Source organism: Ambystoma mexicanum, chromosome 14 (assembly GCF_040938575.1).
Source record: "Ambystoma mexicanum isolate Mex_15411 chromosome 14, UKY_AmexF1_1, whole genome shotgun sequence".
Taxonomy (NCBI): Eukaryota; Metazoa; Chordata; class Amphibia; order Caudata; family Ambystomatidae; genus Ambystoma; species Ambystoma mexicanum.
In genome coordinates this window covers 522,481,363-522,509,304 of record NC_090940.1, presented here as the reverse complement: position 1 = coordinate 522,509,304, position 27,942 = coordinate 522,481,363, and the positions used below count along the sequence as shown (strand labels likewise).

The window sequence follows — 27,942 nt, the reverse complement described above, 5'->3', positions numbered from 1 at the left end:
TATATAACCTTAGTCCTGTTGGCCTCATCAGCCAGAAAATAGAAAGATTTACAGGGTGTTTTTTTCGGTATGCTGTAATAAAATTGCGGCAAAAATGTTGCCTTCACAAAAAAATCGCGGCAAAAATGCTGTGGTTTGACCAAGTAAAGGTGTACCCCATTATACTATTTAAGGGAAGCAGGGGTTGTGGAGGTGTTCCCCGCACCCCCTAAATGGTATAATGGGTCTGGGGGTTGCAGGTGTGTCGCCTGCATCCTTTACATGGATTGCGGCGGCAAAACCACAGCCTTTTGCCGTGATTTTTTTGTGGAAACGGCCATTTTTGATGCTATTTTAACACATGGAACTGTTTTTTCTTTATTTCGAAAATAATATTGGGGTTTCAGTGAGGGTCGGCGTTGCTGGTCGCATCTTGACCCCGTAATGCTTGCAGGGCAGGTCAGGTGGGGGAGCCTGCCCTTCTTCGTGTATGGCTACACTCAAAGGGAGAAAGTCTAGTTTGGCGGCAGCAAGCAAGCGCCAGCAGCACAGGATGCGGCTCCTTCGGCTGTCCACCGCGGCTGTGTTATATTTTTAGCCTTTATTGTCGAGGTGCAGGGGGGCTGGCGAAGGAGAGCTTGTGCGTCACGGGGCGCAGCTCCTCTGCCCACTGAAAGAGTAGCATGACAATGGCCTAGGGCGAGGGAGTGCCTGATGGCTTAGTCTGTGTAAACTTGTCTCGGCCCAGATGAGAAGTGAACCTTAGAGCTGGGCTGTCATCATCACCACTCACTGAGGGTAGGTGAGAAACAAAATGTGCCTGCATGTTTTTGTGTGCGTCAGTGCATTACTGAAATGAAATGAAAGACTGTCTGTGCAGGTGCACGAGTCTGCGTGTATGTCTAAGAGATGGCGAGATGCGGTTGACTACCAGAAAGTGGGAGCGGAAGAGTGGTGCGGGAGTGTTCCACGAGTGCGAGCTCTGAGCAAGTGGCCGAGGGTGTCTGCGTGTGTGCATATTGAACACAAGAGTGTCTTTTTATCTATGAGAGTTTATGCCCAGTAAATGAGAGTGTCTGTTATTTTATTTTGATTTAAACTTGTATACAGCACTGTCCCAACCTTGTGGATCAAACTTCAAAGGGAAGTGGTGAAGAGAATGTAAAAGGTTTTTTAGAACAGCAGAGACATATCAAGATAGATCAAGGACACTGGGGGAGGGGGTCTGGCCGGATTAGGTGGGGGAAAGCAGTGTCATTTTAGGCTTTTGCAGAAGGTGATGATTGGACGGTAAGCATGTCGGTGAGGTTGGAGGGTATTCCTGGCTCTGGGTGCCCATTTGGAGGAGGCCTATTTTTAGGAACGTGTTAGTTTGCAGAGTGTAATGTGTAGGAATTTTTTGGTTGGCCTGTCTGGTGTTTGTGTGGGCATTATGTGTATTGTTTATATGATGCAGAGTCGCTTGAAAGCATTTCTTTGAAGTATGGCGAGTCAGTGAAGCTAGGAGAGAGCTGGGGTAATATGCGAGTGTATGGGTAAGTGCAGATTTTTTTAAATTTTTAATAATATAAACAAAACAACTTTATTTGAAACATTCGATCAACACAACGCTACTCATCTCTTGGTGGCATTACACTGCTTGGGTGGAGGGGTAGGAAGGATGGAGGGGGCTATACAGGGAATTACTTCCAGGGGCTTGGTGACCTGGATTGTGATCCGCTCTTGGCGGGGGAGGCAGACTGGCCTTTACTCCGGGAAACGGACCTGCTTCTTCCCCGTCCAGCAGACCTGGACCGGGATCTTGATCTCTTGGCAGAGCCAGATCTGCGGGGAGATGAGTGAGATCTACGAGGAGAGGAGGACCTCGTTCTCCTGTCACGGCTTCTGCTTCGGGGGGCGTGATCGCCTCCTGCCTCTAGAGCGTGATTTGGAGCGAGATCTGGACCTGCTCCTAAGGCGGCGACCACCGCTGAAGCGGTGGCAATCATACGCATAATGGCCCCTCTTGCCACAATCGTAGCAGCGATCGGAAGGATCAAAGCCAGCTCTGGCAGGAGGCTAGTCATACCCGGAGCACCGGGGCCTGCCTGAGGACAGCTCCACGCGCACCCGTGAGCCACAGATCTCCTTGTTTCCATCCATGCCACGGACAGCATCTTCTGCATCTCGCGGGTCTTCAAATTCTACAAAAGCAAAGCCAGGTGGCTTCCTGGCAATTCAGACACTTCTCAATGGCCCATAGTATCGAAAGGTGCGCTCCACCTCGCCCTTCCCAGCGCCTACAGCCAGGTTGCCCACTTCCACCTTACGCTCGCCATCCGGTTCACGCCCACTTCCACCTTGCCTACTGGAGGAGCCAAATTCATCTCTAGAATAGCACCCACCAAAGCGTAACATATTGATTCAACTGGCTTAGGTCTGTAGCCCTCTGCGTTTCACAACCTCACCGCACCAGTATCTACTTTTTGTACAATCTAACTTATCTCACAGAATTGTAAGTCCCTCTTTAGTGTCTCAAGTATTTTCACAACCTTAATGGAGGCTGCTGATGTCCTGGTCTGTATTCTTTAGCAGTATGTGGATGTTCTTGCTCACTTTACTGTGGCCTCCTTGCTTAGTCTGATGCGTCTCAGACCCGAGGCCTAACAGTCTCGATCCATTTGCCCACCGAGTGTCTCCTGCCCAGGCTTGCGGACCAAAGCTGTCCGCTTTGGGTCCGCAGGCCTTTTCCCACTCAACCGATGAGCATGCACTGTTTCTTTCTTAACGGCTGTGAGTTTTTCCTGCTCAAAACTGTGTGTCAGTTTACTGCTCAGGCTGACACTTTCATGGCCTTGCTACAATGGGCCTAGTTCGTCTCCCCTTTCATCTTTCTGCCAGCAGACCTCGGAACCCTCCCCTTGCGGCCTTGTCACCCACCTCCGTGTTGCAGTTCTCTCAATGGTGTATGGGTTGGGTCTGCTCACTACGCGATGTCTATAGATCTTCAATCGGCGGGTCTCAGTTGTCACCCACGTTATAGCAGTGTCCAGTGGGTTAGGCCCTGACTACTCTCTGCGTGCCTAGGTTACAGCCTGGGGATCGGCGCCCATCTTGCCTCCGTGCTAAGCGTTGTGCGTTTCGGTTTGTTGCTTTGTATGTCGCTAGGGGGCGGTGCTCTGCCTCTCCTTGCCGCCCAGCGCCTCTGGTCGGCGGGCCTCTTCTTGGCAGTGCATGCCATGGCTCTCCTTACGTTTCAACGTCCTTGTTCCGGCACCTGGTGGGTCTTAGCTCCCACCCAGGATCTGGCCACTCTCGGGCCTTTCGGTAAGTGCAGAATTAGTCTTGCTGCTGCATTTGTAATGGCTTGCACGGAAACAAGGGTGGTGTTGGGGTGTCCAATGAGGCTTGCCTTTCTGTAGTCCAGCATGATGAGAGAACTTGAGCCTTGACCAAGATACGGAAGTCATCAAGGGGAAGGATGTGCCTTATCTTGTGAAGGAGGTGTAGCAGTCAGCTGTATGCTTTATATTGGCAGCTATGTGGTCTGTGAAGGATAGTCAGGGGTCTATAGCAGAGGGGGATGTTTGGGTTGCCCACAGTGAGATTGTTGGCGCAGGGTTGAGGTTGGATTTGTGGAGGTATTCTGTTTTGAAAGGGCTGAGTTTTAGCACATGGCTAGCCATCCAGTTGGTAATGGTGGATAGAGTTTCTGAGGCGCTGGAGCCCGTTGGAGAGATTTAAAAATATATTTCAAAGGGATTATGTCCTCCAACGTATTCCTTATCTTTGATAATACGTTTCCAGCTTGCTGGCCTCAGAATTTTTTTCTGTAGAGGGCGCTGCGCGTCGACGTCTGCCGAGTCGATGTCCTTCGACGGCCACCATATCGGCGCCGACGTCACCATGCCCATAAATAGCCACGCGCTGCGTCCGTTGCTCAGTTTCGTTTTTCCGCGCTTCGTGGGGCCTCGGAACGTCGTTGCTCAGTTCAGTCAGGATAACCCTCTTTATCTACTCAAATAAATACCAACTCGTTCTCGATGGCATCTTCATCGGAACCGACAACGCCGCGATCCGGCTTAAAGAAATGTCGAGACTGCAGTAAAAAAATGTCGATAACAGATCCACACAGGATCTGCTTGTGGTGCTTGGGAGCCGAGCACCATTGTTCGGAGTGTGAGGACTGCATGTCCATGACGGCGAAAGCCTTGAAGGAGCGCAAGGGGAAGCTCGAGAGAGGTAAGTCAGTCAAAACCTCCTCGAAGGTTTCTTCGGCTGAGTCGAGGCATTCATCTCCTCGCCGTCTAAAACATTCCCATTCTAGATCTCGAAGTAGCTCTCACCATTCATCGAGATCGAGACACTCAAAGAAGAGACGTCGAAGATCCCCTTCCTCGTTGTCTTCTGTTTCCCCAGAAAGGGTCTCCTGTCCCACAAAACACAGCTCTCAGGCTGAGTGGGAGGAATTCAGAAAGAAAATGTTAAGCGTCTTTGAGAAAGCGGCCTCGCCCCCCTCGAAGACAGCTGAGGGTGATACCCTGGGTGAAAAACCCAAAAAATCAAAACGCCGCGAGTCGCAGCACCTGGCGAAGCATTCCACCCGAGAGTGCCATGGGCCATCGGGTAAGAAGGCACCGTCTTCGACGCCGTCGTCGAAGATTCCTTCGACGCATGGATCGGCGCCATTGACGCTGTTGTCGAAGGGTTCTTCGACGCATCGGTAGATCGACTCGACCCCATCGTCGACGCCAACATCGACGCCGATGAAAGAAAAGACCAAGGCTATGCCAACGGTGATTCCAAGGGCCTCCGGCATGACGCCGAGACCGTCGTCGACATCCTTGAGTAGGATCCCGATCCTCTCGAGTTCTTCGAGACCTCTTCCAGTTTTCTCGACGCCGTTCTCGGCGCCTTCGAAGCCTGTCACATCGGCGTCGACGACATCGACGGTTTCTCGCCCGATAATGACGAGTTTGGCTCCTTCTGCCTTAGAGATGGGTTTTACACCATTTCAGAGGTCAGAGTACCCTGGACTATCTTCAATTTATGAAGAGGGGGAAGATTCTGACCAGGAAACCTTTGGGTTGCAGAGGACCACACTGCCTGTTTCAGAGGATTTCACCTCTGAGGAAAGAAGGTTGAAGGACCTACAGGAGTCACTACATGAGGCAAGTGGGGTGGACACATCCCCAGAAGTGGAATTTGTTAAGCCAGACCCAGGGGAACATGCCGAAACACCCTATAGAACCCTTATGGCAAGTATTATTGAAATTATGGGTTGGTCTGCGCCTTCGCCTGTTTTTCAACAGGGTGACCTGCAGACATATTAGACAAAGGTCCACAGGAGGATCCTGTGGTCCCCTTCCATGCAGCTTTACAAAGGAAAATTACATCTAATTGGGAAACTCCTGAAGTTATCCCTGCGGTCAATAAAAGATTGTCAGCCAAGTATAGGGTAGCGGCTGCTGACCCTGAATACTTATCAAAACACCCAACTCCAGAGAACCTGGTGGTCCAAGCGGCAACTTCATCTAGCAGTAGGACCGCTTACCCTACTGTCCCACAGGATAGAGATGACAAGAGGTACGATTCTATGGCGAAGAAAGTGTTCTCTGCTTGTAGTATGGCGTTGAAGTCCATCAACGCCAGGTGTACGCTCACCAGGTTCAGTCACACACTGTGGGAGTGTGCTTCATCAGCGGCTGACTGCATACCCGAAGGAGAGGAAAAGGAAGCCTTCCTTAACATTATTAAAGATGGCAAAGATGCCATGTGAGAGTCACTTCAAACTGGCATCGATTCCGCTGACAGTATCAGCAGGGCCATAGCGGCAAGTACAACAATCCGCAGGGATGCGTGGTTGCGAAAGTTTGGCTTTGTTCCAGATGTACAGGCCAGACTTTTCAATATGCCCTTTGACGGCTCTTCATTATTCAGAAAGAAGGCTGATGACAGTCTGGAAAAGTTGCAAACATCTAAAGCAGCGGCAAAATCGTTAGGAGCTGCAATCCGCCAAACTCCTTTTCGCCCCTCAGGAACTTCTGGAAGAGGAAAGTCCTTTCGCTATTATTCCGCATTCGGGAAAGGCAGAGGACAGCCGACACAAAGAGGCCAAAGGAGATCCACCCGAGGTGGACGGGCCAAAGGTACTAAGGCCGCAGCATCAGCAGGTATCTCTTTACCCTCGGCATCTGCATCAGCCGCCCACAAACCACTCTGAGGTCTTTCCACACAAGACACCTGAAGGGGGCAGGTTCACTCACCATCTGACGGAATGGCAGGCTATAACGTCAGATGCTGGGGCATTGGAGACAGTTGCCCAGGGTTACTGCCTACCCTTTCTACACGTCCCTCAGAGTCATCCACCGGGGCACAGCTCTCTAAAAGTTCCAGATCTGCTCCTCTTGCAGGAAATTATAGACCTGCTAGAGAAAGGTGCCATAGAACCGGTACCTGTAACGGACATGAACAAGGCTGGTACTCCCCCTACTTTCTCATACCAAAGAAGGACGGAGGACTGAGACCCACCCTGGACTTACGAGAATTGAACAAGTTCCTCAGGAAGGACAAGTTCAAGAGGGTAACTCTCTCTCAGATCCTTCAGGCCCTCCAGCTCCAGGACTGGCTGGTATCCCTGGACCTTCAGGATGCTTATTTCCATGTGCCTATCCATTTCAAACACAGGAAATACCTGAGGTTCGCAATTGGCGCCTCTCATTATCAATTTGAAGTTCTGCCATTTGGGCTGACCTCCGCCCCAAGGGTCTTCACCAAGCTAATGTCGGTAGTGGCTGCAAGTCTAAGGAGGGAAGGGATCCACGTCTATCCCTACCTGGACGATTGGCTGATCAGGGCTGTATCTTCGGAACAAGCTCAGCTCCAGCTAGATTATGTCTGCCACTTCCTTCACAAAATGGGCTTCTCCCTCAATTTAAAGAAGTCACAGATGATACCATCACAGAGACTCCAATTCATCGGAGCGGTCCTGGACACTTTCCTGGGAAAAGCCTCGCCACCAGAGGTGAGGGCTCAAGATATTCTGCAGATGGTCAACAAGTTTCAAAATGCCCAACGTCTCCCAGCCATCGACTTTTTGAGGTTGCTAGGCCTCATGGCATCCTGCATCTTCCTTGTGCCAGAGGCTCGCCTGAGAATGAGATCCCTTCAGTGTGCACTGAGAACTCAGTGGTCGCAATTCTCAGGGAGAATGACAGATCTCCTCCGGATTCCGGACAAAGTAGCCCGCGACCTTCAATGGTGGGCCTATCCAGAAAACATCTTCAAAGGAGAACTGTTTTGGCAACCATGGCCGGAGATAACAGTAGTCACAGACGCCTCACTCACGGGGTGGGGAGCCCATGCCAACGACTTGACCATCAGCGGTCGTTGGTCTCCATCGGAGACCAGACTACACATCAACCTATTGGAGCTGAGAGCGATCAGACTAGCGCTGAAAGCTTTCCTGCCTTCAGTACAAGGGAGAAATGTCCTGATAATGACGGACAACACGGTGGCCATGCACTACCTCAACAAAAGAGGAGGCGTAGGATCACTGCCACTCTGCAGAGAGGCAATGCAGCTCTGGTTTTGGGCAATTCGGGAAGGAATCTATCGGCAGTCCACCTAGCGGAGAGAAGAACTTGACAGCGGATGCTTTAAGCAGGCAGAGCACAGTCTCCCACGAGTGGGAGCTAGCTCAGGAAGTCCTTCAAGAGATCTTCACCCTTTGGGCAACCCCTCAGGTGGATCTGTTTGCCACAAGCACCAACAGGAAGTGCGATCTGTTCTGTTCAAGGGAATTTCCCCCGAGAGGAGCACTAGGAGACGCGTTCGTAGTGGACTGGGAGTTTCCACTCCTTTACGCGTTCCCACCAGTCCCTGTTATTCCTCAAATGATCAGGAGGTTGAGAAGATTCCGGAAAACCATGATCCTAATTGCCCCGGACTGGGCCAGGAGAACGTGGTACACGGACCTTCTAGATATGTCCATCTGCCCTCCAATCCGTCTTCCACTCAAAGAGAATCTTCTCTCACAGAAGGGAGGTCAGGTTCTCCATCCAGACACCAGAACCCTGAACCTTCACGCTTGGCTTCTGAAAGGGTGAGGTACAAGGATTGGGATCTCCCTGATGACGTCATGGAGGTGTTGCTTTCGGCCAGAAGGCCAGCAACAAAGTCTTTATATCGCTGCCGTTGGAAGAAACTTTGCAGCTGGTGTAGGAAAGAGAATATCGACCCTTTTTCATGTGGTACACCAACGGTGTTATCGTTTCTACTCTACTTGGCAAACTCAGGCCTTCAAGTTGGCACTGTAAAAGGCTATCTCACAGCGCTTTCTATCTTCAAGCGCACTGCGGAGGAACCGTTGTATTTCAAACTACCTCTAGTGATACAATTTCTCAAGGGATTAACTAATGTTTATCTTCCAAAACCATTCCAGGTTCCCTTATGGGACTTATATTTAGTCTTAAACTTCCTCTTAGGCACTCCATTCGAACCACTTCACTCTTGTTCGCTGAGATTTCTCACACTTAAAACTGTCCTATTGGTAGCACTAACATCTGCTAGGAGGGTGAGCGAGCTACAAGCTCTCTGCTGTAAACCCCCACATAAAACTTTCCACAAGGACAAAGTTGTCCTACAGGTGAAGCCTAATTTCCTCCTAAAGGTGGTTTCTGAATTTCATATTACTCAGAAAATTACCTTACCTTCGTTCTACCCGCCTGCCCATCCGGGGAAAGAGGAAGAAAGGCTACATAGGCTGGACCAAAGGTGAGCTCTCAGCTTTTACATCGGCAGAATGGCTAGGATCAGGCAAGCAGACCAACTGTTTGTAGGATACTCAGGTCACAAGTTGGGACTACCCATAACAAAACAAACCATTTCCAGGTGGATTATTTTGGCCATTCTGGAATGTTACAAACTGGCAGGGAAAGAGCCACCTCAAAATCTTAGGGCTCAATCAACCAGGGGTATCGCAGCCTCTTCGGCTCTCCAAAGAGGGGTACCGGTCAGAGACATATGTGCGGCTGCCACATGGTCGTCCGCACATACATTCACAAAATTTTACAACCTGGATTCCTCCACTAGTCAAGAGACCAGATTTGGCAAGGCCGTATTACATTCGGTCCATCCCTAAAGGGATACATAACATTCTTACTCCCACCTCCAATTATATGCCATTGCTATGGGAGTCTATCAAAGATAAGGAATACGTCGGAGGACACAATATCTTCGAAGAACAAGTTACTTCTTACCTTGTAACGTTCTTTCGACGGGATGTTCCTCCGACGTATTCCTTATCGCCCCTCCCATCCATCCCCGCAGTAATACTTCCCTTGTGGTTGCAGTTTACACTCCTTCAAGGTCAATAACCAATTCAGGCATGACTTTTCTTATGCTACAAAACGGAACTGAGCAACGGAAGCAGCGCGTGGCTATTTATGAGCATGGTGACGTCGGCGCCGATACTGTGGCCGTCGAGGGACATCGACTCGGCGGACGTCGACGCGCAGCGCCCTCTACATAAAAAATTCCGAGGCCAGCAAGCTGGAAACGTATTATCAAAGATAAGGAATACGTCGGAGGAACATCCCGTCGAAAGAACGTTACAAGGTAAGAAGTAACTTGTTCATCTGTGTTGTATGAGTATTGATGAAAGCAGGTGCTGTGGTAGCTAAGGCTTTATGCAAGTTATACAGCCGATAAGTTGAATAGGAGGGCAGTGTGACGGTTTATTGTGAGGCCACCCGCAACACAGGGAGTTCCTTCCCTCCCCAAGCTGTCACACAATAAACGGTTAGTGACAGTTCTTTTATTCAGCCCTACTTCAGCCTCAGATCATGCCCCTTGGATCCCTCTCCCTGAGCTACCAATGAGCCAAGAACCAGGCCGGTTTACAGGAAATATATTTGTATTAATTTAAATTATATGTAATAGAAATCACACTAAACTACACACGCCACCTTCTTTGTGACTCACAATTAACTTCTTGTTACATACATAAATTACACAAATTAATTGGGCCTCATTATGAGGTGGGCGGTAAGTGGTACAATTGGCGGTAACTCAGTTACCACCACGCCAAATTATGAGTTTTGGCTTTGAGTGGAAGATTTCCCTGCAGCAAAACCCTGGAGGTAAATCTTGCCACCCAACACCCAAAAATCGTCAGAACTGGCAGAATTACTGCAGCAGTAATTTTGCAGTGGTAATTCCGCAAACAAATCTCCATTGGGTCCAATGGACCCAAAATAAATGGGGGATTACACCGCTACCACCTCTTGTAATCCAGTGGAAAATATGCCTGACCAAGTGGCAGTAATACTAATTTGTTTTCTGGGGATTTACCGCAGAGTTACCACGTAACTCGTAATGAGGCTGTTTATCTCAATTTCAATTCAAGAAATAATTTGTGTGGTGAGTGAACAAAATTAATTACAAATGTAGTGCTGTGCAATTTAGATTTTCCTGCGTGCTTTAAAGGCTAGCAGTAAATACAAAGGGTGATTTAGCAGTGGGGTTTTCAGACCCCGCCCATACTTTGGTCTTTGTTGAGGAAGCTGGATGGTAAAAATTGGGATGATTTGAGAATTTTGGATTTCAGACCCCCACCCCACTTGAATGTCTGTGTTGGGGAAGCTGGATGGCAAAATTTGTGATGATTTGAGAATTTTTTAAATCAGACCCCCACCCCCTTCCCGTCATCCAATTAAAGGCCTGTGTTGGGGAAGCTGGATGGTAAAAATTGGAATGATTTGAACATTTTGGATTTCATAACCCTCCCCCCTCCACTTAAAGGCCTGTGGTGGGGAAGCTGGATGGTAAGCATTGTGGTGATTTGAAAATTTTGGATTTCAGACACCCCTCCACTTAAAGGCCAGTGTTGGGAAAGAAGTCGGAGTCAACAGGACAAATAGGAATATCCAATTAAATTACAGTCTATAGTTTTCAGTGCACACTGCGAATGAGCTTTGTTAATTTCAAATTTTAACAGAAATCACCCTGTGGTGTTCTGCCAAGGGGAATTAATTAAATTAATATTTTTATTTAATTAGGTTAAGGATCTACACAATTTTTCCCCCGCCCACTATAAAGGGAAATGAGTTAAGGCAAGCAGATTCCTCCACCTTTTGGTCTTCCAGGGCTCAGTTCTAAGTACACAGAAAGCCTATGTTTAAAGTTCATGAAAGAAAGCTGCATTTCAGACCCTCTTAGAGGATAGGGCAGGGGTCTGGTCACTCCACTCTCAAGGATGATATGATATGATAAGTAATTTATAACGCGCCTGTACACAAGTGTTTCTAGGCACGACAAGACAAGGAAGGGGAGACAAAAGAAGACAGAAAACTGATCTTGGTAGACCTGGTGTCATTCAGATTGCGCACGTGCAGAGGGAGGAAGGGGTAGACGTGTGGGGGGTGTGGGAGGGGAATGTGCAAATGAATTCATAAGTGCCACCAGGGAGGTGGCTCATATGTGAAGATGGTCAAGGGACTGTAGGGTTGCAGATACAGTCCCTAGGTGGTTGGGAGGCCCAGAGGCAGTGCAAAGGCAACTCGCCATGCAGGAGCCTAGGCCCATAAATTCAGTGGGTGGCCAGGTAACCTGGATGCGCAGAAGTCAGGGGCATCAGCAAGGGAGATGGAGAGAGAAAGAGGAAGCAATAAAGGAAGGTCTTGAGTTGCTACCTGAACTTTAGATGGTCCGGCAAGTTTGAGAGAGGCAGGGAGGCTGTTGCAGATGGAGGCCCCGGCTGAGGACAGAGAAAAAACAGAAAGCCCTATCCAATTGGCAATCAACTCCCAACCAATCCTCGCTAGATGAGTTCAAAGCCATTGCACTGTCCTACAAAAACGCCATCTTCAAAGCCAAATCCGAATCCTATAATCAAAGAATATCCAAAGCAAGCACAAAATTAAGAGAAATATTCTCTATATTCAAAGAACTCACCACCCTTGAGTCTAGTCCCGACAAAATCATTAAGGATGAAGCTTGGTGCTCAGGCATCCAAACAGCACTCCTTAGCAAAGTCAAAACGCTCCAAGACAAAATTGCATCCCAACGTAAAGCACTCAACACAGCCCCCACGCCCCCCTCCCCATCCCCTCTCAACCCACACCCAGAAATACCCCTCTTTGCCTTTAGGGAAGTCACAGAGCCAGAAGTTTCCCCATACTCAAAAACATCAAACCCTCAACATGCAAAGGTGACATATGCCCGCCCACCATCATTAAAGAGTGCTCTGAAGCCCTCACCCCCATCATCACAGCATTCATCAATGCCTCCTTCTCCTCTGGCTCAGTACCCCAATGCCTAAAAGAGGCCTGGGTCCGCCCACTCTTAAAAAAACCATCCCTAGACCCGACTTCCCCTAACAACTATCGCCCCATCACCACCGTCCCCTTCCTCCTCAAAATCCTAGATAAAGCCGCACACAACCAAATACAGCAGTACCTGGAAACCTACGTCATCCTCGGCAAAAGGCAATTGGGGTTCCGCAAAGGACATGGAACTGAAACTGCCCTTCTAGATCTGAAAAATCAAATCACCAAAAATAATGGACACAGGTAAACCTGCTCTCCTCCTTCTGCTCGATCTCTCCGCAGCATTCGACCTAGTCGACCACAACATCCTCACATCTCCCCTTTCCAATGCAGCCCAATTCTCTCACAAAGCAACCACCTGGATCACCTCATTCCTTGAAGGCAGGGCCATGGAACTCTACTCGGATCTCGCCAACGCTCCCCCCACCACCATTAGCTGTGGAGTCCCGCAAGGCTCCTGCACTGCACCGACCCTCTACAACCTTTTCACTAAACCTCTCTTTGACCTACTGGACGCCCTCGGCATAGCCTACACCAACTATGCCGATTACACTCAAGTCCTACTCCCACTTACTGGAGACTATGCCAAAGACTCAGAAGCCCTCCTCAACATCTACTCCACAATCCAGACCTGGATGGCGATCAACGGTCTCTGCCTTAACAACGACAAAACTGAGATCATTATCCTGGCACGCAGCGAAACCCTCTCCAGACTCAGCCAAGAATATTCACACATGATCATTGATAACATCAACATACCGGTCTCCACTGCTGTCAAAACCCTAGGACTCTACCTAGACAACACCTCTCCATGTCAAGACAAGTCAGCGCCATCTCCTCTTCATCTGCATTGACCACCAAACTCATCCTTGCCATAAAACTCTACCTCACCATACCACACCCAACTGCCTTGCCATCACTAGAGCAACCATAGCAGCCAAATTAGACTATTGCAACGCCCTCCTATCCGGCACATCTGCAAAAAATCTAAAAAAGCTCCAAATAGTACAAAACAACGCGCTCCGCGCTGCCCTGCACATCCCGAAATCCGACCATGTATCTCAGGCCCGTAGAGAGGCACACTGACTCCCAGTCAAGGAAAGAATCAATTTCAAAATACTCACCCTCACTCACAAATGTATCAATCATACTGCTCCGTCATACTTATCAGAGACCATAAACAGGAAATCCTCGCTCCGTCCAACAAGAAGCCAATATGACAACCAACTTCAAGTGCCACCATAAAAAGAGCCAATGGTGGCATTGGCTTCCCACACATAGCCCCCAAGCTCTGGAATGACCTCCCCATCACCCTTAGAGCGGACCATCCCTGCTATCCTTCCACAAATTACTCAAAACCAAGCTCTTTACCTAAAACAGCGCATCTACCCCCTCCCACACTTTTGCCCAAGCTGTACCGCAAACGTTCTGCTGTTTGAAATGTAACTAAATACAAATGTAACAAAGCAACAGTACTGTATACATTATGCCCTGTATACAACACCTTATATGCACAGACTGTAAAGCAAAATGCCTGTACCATAATCAACCTTTCTCTTCTATGTAACCAGAGAATTGTATTTTTGAACTGTAACAGCGCCACAATGCCCGCGGGCTGATTGCGTGCTTTAAAAATCTGAATAAATAAATAAATAAATAAATCTAGCCCCCACAATCTGCCTGCAGAAGCGTCTGACCCTCAGAGAGTTGGAGGTGGATGAGCGGTGGGCTTGAGAAGGAAGAAGCTTAGGAAAAAAAGTTTCAGTGTGGTCCCCGACCCCAGAAAGCCTTGTGGACAATGCAGAGGGTCTTGAACTTGAATATTGAGCCACCGGGAGCCAGTGGAGAGATTTCAGGGCTGGAGAGATACGATCCCTGGGCTTGAGGCCAAGGACAAGTCACACAGTCCTCTTCTGGATTAGTTGTACAGGGCGAAGAGTAGAGGCAGGCATATTTAGAAAGAGGCTGTTTCAGTAGTCCAGCCTAGAGAGGACCAGGGCTCTGGAGACAGAGAGCTTCTGGGGGAAAGTGAGAAAAGGAAGAATACCTCTGAGGAGGTGCAGCTGATAGTGTGACTTCTTAGAGATGTCAGAGCTGTGAGGAGAGGGTGGAGTAGAAGATGTCACCAAGGTTCATAGCATCACAGAAAGGTGCAGGTATAGGGTCCGGGGTGGGCGGCCGGAGTGAGAGAGGGAAGGTGGGAGCAGGTGTCCCAATGAGGAGGATCTCAGTCTTACTGGCATTAAGGCAGAGATCGTTGGAAGCACACAATTCCTGAATTGCGAACAGACAGGTATGAGAGAAGGAGCAGAGGAGGCCGAGGGGAGCCTGAAGGAGAGCTGGGTGTCATCTGCATTACACTGAAAGTTAGAAAAGAAGGTAGAGATGCAGTGAGCAGGAGATGCCAGGTAGGTTAAAGAGCCAGGGAAAGAGGTTAGACCCCTGGTGGACACCACATGTAGAGAGAGGGAGAGAAGAGAGGAAAGACCCAGGTTTGACCTGCGAGAGTCGATTTAAGAGAAAGGAGGTCAACCAGGCTAGGGCCTGACCAGATATGGCCAGATTGTCACAGAGACAATTGAGCAGGATGGCGTGGTTGACCGTGTCGAAAGCAGAGGATAGACCAAGGATAATGAGGACAGAAGGAAGGTTAGAGTCTAGATTAGAGAGCAAGTCTTCACAGGTTTTCAGGAGAGCAGTTTCCATGCTTCTGTCTGCTCTAAAGCCAGACTGGTGATCATGGAGACAACCAACAGATTCAGTATGAAGATGGCCAGGTTTTCCATGAGTTTGGCCAGGAAAGGAGTGACGGAGATCGGGCGGTAGTTTGCCAGAGAGGAAGGATCGGCAGAGGGCTTCTTAAGGAGGGGGTGCACAAGGGAGTGCTTAAGGGGGGAGGGGAAGGTTTCCAGTGGAAAAAGAGTGATTGCAGAAATCAGCCAGGGCTGGAGCAATAGTAGCAATTTGGTCCTTAATGGTTCTTGAGGAGCAGGGGAGCACCTGCTTTGACGAGACTTTCATAGATCGGACTTGCCTAGAAACCTCGTGGGGAGTGAGCAGGGAGAAGGAGGAGAAAGGAAGATGAGATGCGGCTGGAGAGGGGCCTGGAATGGTAGAGAGAGAGGGAGAGGAGGTAGAGGAAGAGGAGAGTGTAGACAGGATGTCCTGTGTTTAAGTGGTGAAATGAGATGCCAGAGCCGTGCAAGGGATCTGGGAGGGAACAGGAGAGGTGGAGATTGCAGCAAGATCAGCTCCTTGCAGTTTTTGAAAAGTTTGGCTGAGTTGGTAGTGGCCGCCGAGTTGCGGGCTTGGATGCATGCTCTCTACTTAGAAAGCAGCCGAAGGATCTAACCCTGTTAATACTGAGTACCTGATTTGCAGCAGAAGGGATCTAACCCTGTGAATATTTGTCCATTTAGGGATGTGACCCAGCTACTTATTTTGTGCAACAGGTTTAATTGACCAGGACCGGGAGTGCGCGCCTCACCCACCTTCTTTTTTGTACTGAATGCTATGGGAGTCCCGGGCTCCAGAGGCAGCGCCATGGGGTGACTGTGCCCCACTTTAGAGAATCATAAAGATGGTTCTCTGCCCTTCCCCAAATTTGGGAAGGACTTGTGCTTTGGAGGGGTGTCTGTTGCTGGTCACCTGAACAGAAAGAAACTTTCCCTGCAGCTACCAGAATCCTTTGAGTCTAATTAGACACACCTGTTTAACAGCCTCCCTGATGATTATTTGAGATAAGAAAGCGCTAGGAGGAGAACAACTACAGACCACAGAACTGCAGCCGAGGGATCTAACCCTGTTAATACTGAGTACCTGATTTGCATCAGAAGGGATATAACCCTGTGAATATTTGTCCATTTTGGGATGTGACCCAGCTACTTATTTTGTGCAACAGGTTTAATTGACCAGGACTGGGAGTGCGCGCCTCACCCACCTTCTTTTTTGTACTCTTCTTAGAAAGCACAGAGAGTCTGTATTGCCTTTGGAGCAGTCGGCAGGCCAGTTTGTCAGAGGAAGAGCCTGATGCCCTCCACTTCCTCTCAACCACCCTACACTTGCACTTAAGGGTGGCGAGGTCTGAATCGTACCAATAGTTACACTTGGATGCAGGCTTCAAACAGATCCTCCTGACAGGGGCAAGGATATAGAGTGTTAGAAATTAAGAGATGAATATTGGCGAGGGCTGTGTCAGAGTGTGAGTCAGCCAAAGGCATAGGAGGAGGAGATAAAATATCAGTTAAAGCCTCCACTGACACATGCCTCATGGGCAGGATGACTGAGAAGGTGGGTGGCAGTGCTGGGGTCGGCTTAGCCTGAGGGGCAGAGAGCAACAAGTGAGAGGAGAGAAGAAGGTGGTCAGAGGGTTGGAGAGAGGGAGGTCTGACGAGATCAGAACATCCAGCGTGTGCCCTGCAGAGTGAGTCGGCCCAGCAGGAAGAATAGAGTGCGAGAGATAGATGGTCCCCAGCTCTTCACTATAGATTCCAATCATCTTTTAGGCCTCACCAGCAAGAGACAGCAACAGACAGCTCTACCCATTAAAACACATTGTGTATAGGCGCTATATAAATAAACTATCATATCATTTCATACCCAGATGCAATTTCAGCAAAATCTCCTTTTGGTTTTTCGTGGCAGCTGTCCGTTGGTAATTTTCAGCAGCTCTCTCCCGATGGTAATTTCAGGAGCTCTCTCTGTCTTTCATAGTGCATCCACTTCATATAACAGTGATGACACCAATCTTGGGAGTACCCTGCAAGAGTTCTAGCAAATAGGATTGGATAGTTACCCTTCTATCTCCTCCCAAATCATCCCTTCTATAAGGTTTGGCTTAGGAGTCTGGAGCAGACATATGGCAACTTCCATTTGAAATCCCCCTTTGTTTCTAAGTCAACTTTTTGGCAAAAATTAGTTATGTGGCAAACTTCAGAATTTACTATTAACTTCCATAATATATATTTATTCAGATTCAGCTAATCATGGGGAATTAAATAAAATGACAGCAAGGTCTGCACCATGTTGCACGGCTGTTTGGCAATTTTCTGCCGTTTTTTCCTAATTTTACTCTCCACCAGTTCGCCAACTGTTAAATTCAGGACATTTTCAGATCAGCCAGAAACCCATTTTAGATGGCCATTACAGTTCTGTGAGTTGCAGATGAATGAATTTTATATCACCACAATCGCCTGGAAATTACCTAAAAAACAACACATCAATCAAGAAAGTACGACTTTTGGTTGCTGAGAAAAAGGCCTACACTTGTGATAGTCCATTCAAACTTAAGGAGGAATTTTCATATGTGTAAATATGAGCTCCCTTCCTTCCGGCCATTTATCGCTCTTGACCAGTGTTTTTATGAGTCTCTTTGTTGTTTGAAGTTTGTTGCAGATCGTAAATACCTGGGATGCACCAGCCAGTGCCATTTGTCCTGCCCAAAGCTGGGCTTTCAGAGACAGCAAGTCTGGTGCACACTTGGTTTCGGGCAGGACACATTTTATTGTAGTTGTAAACATATGGGATGCACAACCAGGCTGGCACTGGGGGATGACATTTGTGATTTTTGCCTGCCCCACAGCAAGCAAAAGGGTCTTCTTTGGGCCTTTGGGACAGGAACTTTTTTATGGAAGGAAAGTGGGCCTTTCATTTCAAATGTGTGCTGGTATTTTGCATCTGAAACATAATATACGTTGCATCTTGTAAACGCACATTAAGTCGTTTCCCTGACATCTTTATGTTGGCTGGGGAACATTTTTCTCATGTCTTGTTTTAAACTGCAAACACACATGCAAAGCCGTTTTAGTGTCAGTGTTTAAAAATCCTGTTTTTCATTTGAAAGGGAAATGCTGTTTTTCCTTTTGTAATGGCAGGTAGGATTTTTTACATGGCCCTTCCTTATGTTTCTTGCAGAAAACCGCACAGTTTGCCTTAATAGGCTCATTTTATGTGTGATGGTTTATCCTATTTTCTTTGATGAAAGCAGGCAAACCATGTTTCCTGTGGCCCTTCAGTTTTGTTTATTTGGAGGCTTTGATTAATCTCCATATGTCCCCCCAGACCCCTGTTTTTTCCATGTTTCTTTCGGGGGGAAGTGCAGGGCAGAGTGGGGTTTTCATCCAAAGTCCCCTTCCCCCCCCCCCCTTATTTTGGAGCCTGTCTGACTCAATTTCCTTTGTGGGCACTCCAGTCTCCCCTTAGGTCTCTTGGTTGGGAGGTGTGTGGCACGGCACCTCTTTTGTTCCTTCTTCCCGGGACCCCTGGGGTTCTCATCAGACTCCCCTCTTGCCTCCAGGCTGGAAGTGAATGTAGTTAATTATCTAACAAATGGAAAAAGAGAGGTTCAGTACTTTTTACTCAACAGATTTCCCTGGAACATTTACACAGAATTGACAAAAACAACAGCATACAATTATAACACAAAATATTTTCACAATTTCACAAAACCTTATTTATGTATCTATTTTTTTTATCTTTACAATGAGCACTAAGTAAATTACTACACACACACACACACACACACACATATATATGTATATATATATATATATATATATATATATATATATATATATATATATATAAGAACAAAAGAAAATGAAAGTGGAATACCACTTCCTGGACGGCACTCTTCCTCAATCACAAAACCACCCAGATACATCAAAAAGGATCTCCATCAAACGTCCTTTATTTGACAAGTACAGTGGACAAGTTGCTCAGGAGAGAACAAAAACAACTACGCGTTTCACCCTTGCGGGCTTCGTCTGGTTGTAAACATAAATGACAGGCTTCTCATTTAAACACTTGTGCATACAAGAAAAGAGTCCTTCTTTACTTTCCCTTGAGTTTGCCTCTCAATCCAAATGCGTGTTTCTCTGAGTGACATCTTGGAATGGTAAAAAGTACATACACATATATATTCTCATGAATGCAAGTAAAGCCCAATACTTTCATGTTTTGCATCAGGTGTGTTGCTTTCAAGGATATTACAACATACCAACCAAGATACTCATAGGCTAATATATTTTCCCCATATTGATCGTATTTGCATTGTTATGCATTATTTTGCACTGTTTTGCATTTTCTTGCGTTTTTTCCACATTTTGACAACAAACATTGCACTCCCCAGATTGTCCATAGTGACCCATATTTTTAGAAAGATATTTTCTTATATTCTGCCCCTGTTGCACTTTCCATATACCTAAAATGCCTCGCGCTTTCAATAAAGTGCATTGTGCATTATGACAATATGTATTTCCACTGTTTCGAAACAATTTGTGCTGTTATAGGTCATATGTTAACAGAATATCAAAATATGACCATCAATCTTTGGAAAAAGTATCTCTTCCATTAAAGTTACCATATTATAAAATATTGAGTACTATTACTAAAGTGCATTGTGCATTATAGCTGCCGATATTTCCCAATTTCCCAAAGTTTCTATTACCTTGAATAAAGTGCATAGTGCATGATAGCATCGATTAAATACTTATGGCAACAGATATCTCTCAATATTTCAAGGAGTAAAAGCAATCATTTCTCACCCTTAAAAATAGAATGAAGTGTGCATCATAATAATCAATATTCCACAGCCTCCACTGTTTCTCAAACACTGGGTAAAGTGCATTATGAATAATAGCAGCAGTTATTCCGCATCTTATAAGTGACTAGTGCTACAAGTAAAGTGCATAGTGCAACACAATAATCTTACGAAGGTCTTCACTAATTATAAAAGTCTTTTTGTCAAAATAAAGTGCTTAGTGCATTCAGTATATAACTTAACTAGGCTGATTATAAGTACCATGTATGTTACATCACAATATTCATGCCACAGTTTTCCCTAGTTAATAAAAACCTCTTTGCCTAAAATAGGGTACTTGATGCTTTCACTATATATGGTCACTCCTTTCGGTCTTGCATTATCTCAATTTTCAAATGTAGATTATTCACGCAAAAGGATCAAAAACGACTAGGGGGGAAGTGATGAGAGGAAACAAGGGGAATAACATATTTACCAAGTGTTTAAAAAACCTGTAACAAGTTGAGAAAATGCAACCATGTTCAAACAAATGTATATATGATGATTTAAAAAGCCTGCATATTAAGAAATGTAAGGACTGTTGTGTAAAACAGTGTGTTAAAAGAAAGTATATGACAAAGAAAAGCAGACCTACAGTGGCCTCATATTCTTAGACAAAGCATTCATATTCTTATTTCTCTTCTCTTATTTTGCTTTATGTGTGTATTATATATAAGCATATAACTGATAAACCAAAAACCAATTCTAGTTTCCCACAAATGTATAGAGCTCCTCGTCCTTGTTGTGGCCACCTGGGTGTTTTATTTGGTAGTCGACAATATATTTACATTCAGTTTGTCTCAACCTCAGTTCCCGATTACCCCCTCTTGGGTTTGGTAAAATTTTGTCTATGCCATAATATCTGAATGATGAGATATCTCCATTATGTTTTTCCTCAAAATGCTTGGCTAGGGGGTAAGTTGGATCTTTGTTTTTAATAGCACCAAGATGTTGCAAGATCCGAAGTTTTACTTCTAATTTCGTGCTACCTATATACCATAGGTTGCAACCACATGTTATCACATAAACCACATAAGTTGTTACACAGGTAATATGTTTCTTGATAGTCACTTCCCTCTTGGTTCGAGGATGTATACAGTTTTTCAAAGACACCCCATATTTACAGGCCTTGCATTTGGTGCATTTGTGGAAACCCCCCTGATTGCTTAATAGCCATTGATTTGATGTCTGTGTCGGGGTCGAGAAGAGACTTGGTGACAGTTCTGATTGTAGCGATTTTGCTTTCCTGAATGTCACACTGGCATTTTTCTGAATGTGTCCTGCGATATCTGGATCTCTTTGTAATAGCGCCCATCGTTTGGCCAGAATTTTTTGAATGTCTTAAGCCCCATTTTTGTAAGTTGTGATGAAACGTATATTGTCAGATTTAGTTTCCAATAGCTTCAATTAATTTTTCTCCTTATTTCTTCTGAAAATATCAGCTCGTGTCTGTTTGAAACATTGATTGAAAGCACTATTGATAGTCGATTTCTTATAGCCTCTTGCCATAAAATTAATTGCTGTTGTTTTGGCATTTTTTTCAAAAGATTTGTTTTCGCTACAGTTCCTTTTCATTCTTAAAAATTCCCCGTAGGGTATACTGTCTTTTAGACATTTCGGGTGTGTACATATGAATTTCTATCTGATTTTTCACCCTTCCTTTTCATTCTTCAGGTGGTGCCTCAGCTTGTCTTTCATTTGTTTCCTCAGTCAGTCGTAAAGCTGGTCTGGGACAACAGCTTTTCAACTGATTGTTATGGCCCATTTTTCTTCTGTCTGTTCTCCTTTTGGGATGTAGATGTTGTAGACAACAGGTGATATTTTATCTACAATTTCAAAGCCACCACACCAAGATGCGAGAAACCTCAGCTCCTTGGTCTGATTCCTTTGAAAATTGTACAGGTAAACCTTGTCCCCTACTTCATACTCTTTCTTGGTGGTCTTAAGATCATAATAGGTCTTCATTCCTTCAGCCGACTTTTCTAAATTGCGCTGAGCATAAGCCAAAGCGTGCTGGAGGTACTTCCTTAAATTTTCAATGTACTCATGAGAAGTGGACGCATTTATCAGTGTCTGCTCCTGAGTTCTGTAGAGCAGATGCTGAGGTAACACAATTTTTCTTCTGGTCCTGAGCTCAAATGGAGACATCTTTGTTGCAGAAGATGGTATAGACCTAATAGCCATCAGAACAAGTGGTATTTGGATGCGCCAACTGGGTCCAGAGTCTGCCACAAACTTCTATAAGTTACTCACAATTGTGTTGTTTTATCTCTCTACCCCCTGTTGAGGTCAGGCGGTAGGCAATATGGAGTTTTCGTTTTAACCATGGAATCTCCCACATCTTTGCCATCACCTCACTGGTAAAATGGCTTCCTCGGTCTGGATCAATCCTTTGCGGGAGGCCGAAATGAGAGAAGATGTAGTTGATCATTAGTGCAGCAGCTCTCTCCGCCTAACAATTCCGGGCGGGGAGACACTCTACCCACTTTGTTGACAAGCATGTTACAGTCAACATGTACTTGTTTCCTGTAGAGGAGCGAATCACTGGCCTGTGAAATCAACTTGCAAATCTGACCAAGGCAGTGTCATTCTCCTTTTTTGTAGAGGAGCACTGTGTACGGGTGAACTGGGTTGAAATTTTGCACACACAAGACACCCCTTTAGGTAAGTGTCAAGGTCCTGGCCCATGTGTGGCCACTAGGCAACCTTGCACAAGATTCCCAATGTTGTCTGAAACCCCCTATCACCGTCAGTGGCCGCGTTATGGCTGTGGTTCAACATCAGGTTCGGAATGAGGTAGGTACCACCCCTACCCACTGGTCAGTGCCAGATAAGGCTCTCCTTACCAACAAACCATCTTTGATCCAGAACATCTTGGTAAACTTCATCAACACCCAGAGATCCTCTTTACCGGTACAATTTGACTCTGTTAGAGGAAAACTCACTGGGTCTTCAATGTGTCGATAACATTTCCAAATGATCGGGTTTGTGTAGTGATCAAATCTGCATCTGGGGTATGTTTACTCCACTGGGCAGTCAAGAGTTCACCATTTGCACAAGTTTGTGACCTGGTGACAGCAGCAACCTGGATTTCCCCCAGCAGGGATTCCGTTTCTATGAAATCCCCCCCGCAGAGCTCCGGTTTTAGCCAGCTGATCAGCCAGGTAATTCCCAGTCTTACCTGGCCCCTCGATTTTGGAAGGACCTCTAATCAGTTTGGCATGCTTCAAGGGTTTATTGTTGGCATAAATCATGCCTCAATTCATTCAGTTAATCAGGTACTCCACAAACCCATTCCTGATATAAGCAGAGTCATTGATTATGACCAGTTCATTGAGTTGGTTGTGCACTGCAATGAGGACTCAATGAACGGCAATCAACTGTGCAACCTGACTACTTTGGGTTCCTATTTTATAACAAGGGGAGGGTTCTGGGGTATCATTCACCCAGGCATTCCCAATGCCAGCCACCAGTTCTTTTTCCGCTGTTGTTGTGAACATGGTAGGAACACCCATTCACATAAACTGTGGGTATCCCCTGACACGTTTCTTCTTCATAGACCTTGTGTGGGGAGGTTAAGTATGCCTTCATGTTGTTGTTGGTCATAAGACTTTCGTCCTCAAGACAGTTTTCTTGAACACAATCATAAAAGTTTGCCAACCCTTGCGCTAGGGGACTCTTCTTGTTTTGTCCATTGCTGACCTCCACAGGAAAGCTTTGCATGGACAGAATCCAGGAAGTAATTCTAGAATTACTAATATTCCCCGCCCACTTTGTAGATATTGCAAGGGTTGGTGAGGAGTCTCGACAATGATGTGCTCCCCCTGAATGAATGGGTGGTCCTTTTTCAACACCATGCACTGTTGCCAGGAGTGCTTTCTCGCAATAATTGAATTTTTCCTCCACAGAGGACAAAGTCTTACTCACGTACAAGATGACCTTTTTGACCTTGTCATGCTTTTGATACAACACCGCTGTTAGGCAAGTATCTGAGAACCACGGTTCCAAGAAGACCTCGTTGTTCTTAATGGGGTAAGCCAAACAAGGAGCCTGGGAAAGGCTTCACTTCAGTTGTTTAAGTGCCTCGGCTTGTTTCGGACCCCGCTCCCACTTGACTCCGGCCTTTATTAAATGGACCAAGGGTTGAGTGACCTCTGCGCAGTCTTCAATGAATATCTGACTATAATTAGTGAGTCCAAGAAGGCTTCTTAATTTTCGCACAGTATTAGGGTCTTTTCATTTGAATAATGGTTTCCGCCTTCTTTACCTGGGAATTCAGACCCTCAGGGGTGATCTCATGCCCCAAGAATTTCACTTGGGTCTTAAACCACTGTGCCTTCTGAAAGGACAGTTTTGCTCTGGCTTTCTGCAACTGGGTTGGAACATAGTGTATTCCTGCTATATGTTCCTCCGCAGTTGAGCTCTTGATCAGAACATCATCTACGTAGGCCGGGTTTCTCCTTTTGCCCAAGTCGGGCATGGCCTTATGTAGAAAGATGTTGAACTCATTGCCAGAGTTTGTGTATCCAAAGGGGGCTTGGATTCATGTGTACTGCTGCCCCACCCTGTAGGTAAAGTCAAGCTTGTACTGGTCTTCCCTACTCACCTGTACTGTCCAGTAACCATCGTCAGATCCCTCCATTGGCCGTTGGGTTTGAGAATCCCCAGTACCGGGTTGTTGAAGGTACTGTGGATCAGACTAATTATCCCACAGGATTCAAAGTTCTTAATCTCTGTAAGTGACTCCGGTAATGTTTCACAAATACTCGAGCCATCTCCGGGTCTGTGGGTATCGTGGTTGAATGAATGGATATGCATCCCAGTTGTATGAGTCCGCTGAAAAGATATCTTGGAATTACAGGAATACCTGTTTCAGCGTTTGTATCTGCTCCTCTGTCTCACAGGTATCAGCAAGATTGATCCTTTCCTCGACCATCTGCTTGAAACCTGGAAAGGCCTCTGACTTGGCAGTTTCAGCGGTATCCACCATTTGGATTGGGAGATCTCTTTTGATGGTGTTTACAGCAGGTTCCAGGGATTCGAGAAAGTGGTCTTTGACTCTGTGCACTCCCTCCTCCCCCCTAATGTCACACCTCTAGTATACCATGAAATTTCCCCCATCCCTAGTAAAAATATTTTCTGGAGGAATACCGTTGCTGATGTCGAAACAGTTGTTTGGGATTGGTCCCTTGATTTAATTACCTCAATCAATAGAATAATGCTGGGTATCAGCCATCATTCCAATAAAGGTATCTGTGCCTAAAGTGATACTTTGAGGATCACTGTTATCCACCAATATTCAAATGGGGTCGTGTTCCAAGTCTTCTAGAGGTGTCAGATTGAAATACAAACCATGTTGTTGGAGATGGGAATTTGAATGTATATAGGTGTCCTGATGTTTGAGGTTCTGTCCTTGCTTACTTTTGAGTGGAATGGTGAATTGTTGCACCTGTCCTGGGATGGTAACCTCTTCTCGCACTTGCACTTCAACCGCATAAGGCAGCAATTGAGCTGACCGGAATGCTTTTTCGGTGTTGTCGAAGTCCATGGGGTTACCCCCCAGTCGGGACTAGGCTTTAATATGAATTTTCTCTAACGACCCAACAATTATGCTCTATGCTTTTGTTTCCAATGAAATTCTTTTGCATACACCTGCTAGGCGGGAGATGTTTGGAATTTGGGGTTTCCAGTCCTACTTCCCATTTGTCAATCAATTTAAATGTGGGAATGGTCTGGTCTTTTGGGAGTTTCCTGAATAATTATTCACTGCTGTAGCACCTTCCATTATTCAGGCATACTCTGGCGAGCACCGGTTCCTCCCCCTCATTTAACTGAATGGGGAAAAACAACTGATCGCCCTTTTTCTGAATGCCCGTCAGACTTTGAGCGGGTTCTTCCTTATCTGGTTTCACGGGACTCAGGGTGTCTTCTGATTTAACCGGTGTATCATTTTAGGGTGTTCACTTCCAGTGTGGATTGCCACTTAAAACTGTGAGGAAGGTTGATTTTCAAGAATGAAGAAGGGTTCCCATCGCCACTTTGTTCTCCTACAGAGATGTCAATGATCTCTGGGACTTGGTTATTCTTGGAAATAGAATTCAACTTTCTAAGAAAGTTGATCAATTAAATGGCAGGTATCATTCCTGCTTACATAATTGGTACATATTTTTTATTGTATAGACTGGTTAGTCTGGGTCCAGAGGACCTTGTTTACACAGTCGATCAGAGGTGATAACCTCCTCAGGAGATCGTTCCCCAGTAAACAAGGTGTGCTCTCTGCAATCACGACTGTCACCAGATGTTTAACTCATTGTCGCCCAATGTTTATTTCTAGATCATGTGAGAAATCTGACAGTATTCTCCCACCTACTGCCACAGGATCTTCCATTCAGGTGGCCAGGGAAGGGCCATTGCTTTTGGATCCCGACCCTGGGGGTGGACAAGCGAGGGAGGATCACCACCAATTTTCTTTGTCAGAGATCATGGACCTGTAAATTAAATGTTGCAACTAGCAATGGGTGAATTTGGGGAATCCGCAATCTCCCCCATGTTTTTAAGGGTTCTGTCTGGGTGAGAAAGGAAGCTTACTCTAGGGCTTGGCATCTCCCCTCCACCCGGGCTCCCTCCTCAGGAACCTGTGGTTGGATGTTTTCTCCCGTCATTTGCCCCCTGGGACATCAGACCTGGGTGTTGGGAAATGCTGGGAAGTAGGCTTAGGTTGAGGGTTGAACTGAGCCCTCAGCATGTGCCCAGGTCGTCAGTCGGTTGCTCGACCTGTCGCTCCAGCTGCAAGACCTTCTCTGGGCTGTAGGAAGGTCTCAAGTCGTACCTCTGCTGCTCCTGAAAAGGGTAACTGTCCCTTCTCCCAGAGTTGCTCGGGTAATGGAAATTCCCCCTATAATTTTCCATCCTGAATCTCCCTTCTCCCAGGTTCCGGGATCTATTGTCCTTGAACCGGGGAGAGAGAAGAAGATTATTTTTAAAGTTGGTTCCGAGGATATCTTGGGAAAAAGTTCAAATTGGGAGATGGAGTGATACTTCTCTCCTGAGGGAAGTTTCCTAGGGCAGTACCTACATGATTGGTGCCCCCTCTTGGGCTGGGGGAGTGTATACATACCCTAAGATTGTTTTGGTACCCTTGTACCTAGGGCCTATAGAGGGGGCAGGGTCAGAGGGGTCATTGGGCTGAGATGCTGCCTGACTACCCTTCGATTGGGCTGGGTCCGAGGGTCTCCTCTGCCTTCCATTTGACGCAGTTTTTCTTCAGCATTTCGGGTCATATAAAATGCCTCTAATGTTTTGTGCCATATCCCACTTTCACACCAAAGTTCAAATCCTTATGATGTAACAGCTTGCATCATTTTAGCTTGCCAGCTCCCTTCGCCTGCCTCTGTCCACTCTCCATGGATGAACAGCTTAGTAAGGAAATGTCTCCTGGCATCAATTAATTCAATTGTATTCATTTTTAAAAATTGCTTTTTTGTAATTTCTGTAGAATTTCTTTTGCGCAGGGGCAAAAATCACCCTGGTCTTGCCTGATTTCAACTCAGAGTGCCAAATCCAAATCAATTCTTACTCAATCTTAATTTGTCACCTATACACCTCCCTGGAACTCATGGTTCAAGTCCTCACAGCACAAAGATGACTTTCCCTTCACCTTAATGCACTTACAACCAATTGAATGGTCTGTCACAATGCACTTGTCATGAGTCAGAAATAGCTAGTCAAAGCCCGGCCATGAGTCCCCAATTTGTAACGGTTTATTGAGAGGCCATCCTCAACACAGGGAGTTCCTTCCCTCCCCAAGCTAATTGTCACGCAATAAACAGTTAATGGCAGTTCTTTTATTCAGCCCTATTTCAGCCTCATATAATGCCCTTTGGATCCCTCGCCCTGAGCTACCAATGAGCGAAGGACCAGGCCGGTGTACAAGAAATATATATGTATTTATTTGAATTCTAGGTCATAGAAATGACACTAAACTACACACACCACCTTCTTTGTGGCACACCATTAACGTCTTGCTACACAGTCCCCCCTGCCCACTATAAAGTAAAAGGATTTAAGGTAATCAGA

The 27,942-nt window shown here is 46.3% G+C and overlaps 1 long non-coding RNA gene and 1 pseudogene across 1 annotated transcript in view; one reads left to right on the top strand and one right to left on the bottom strand.

Moving 5' to 3' along the window:
• The first annotated feature begins 728 nt into the window (after nucleotides 1-728).
• LOC138527319 (uncharacterized) overlaps nucleotides 729-27,942 on the top strand; it is a 102,673-nt gene continuing 75,459 nt past the window's right edge. Inside the window, exon 1 of the long non-coding RNA XR_011283891.1 lies at nucleotides 729-777. This is a non-coding gene — a long non-coding RNA (uncharacterized lncRNA). The remainder of the gene's footprint in view (nucleotides 778-27,942) is intronic.
• LOC138527525 (serine/arginine-rich splicing factor 7 pseudogene) lies at nucleotides 1,575-2,376 on the bottom strand (annotated as a pseudogene).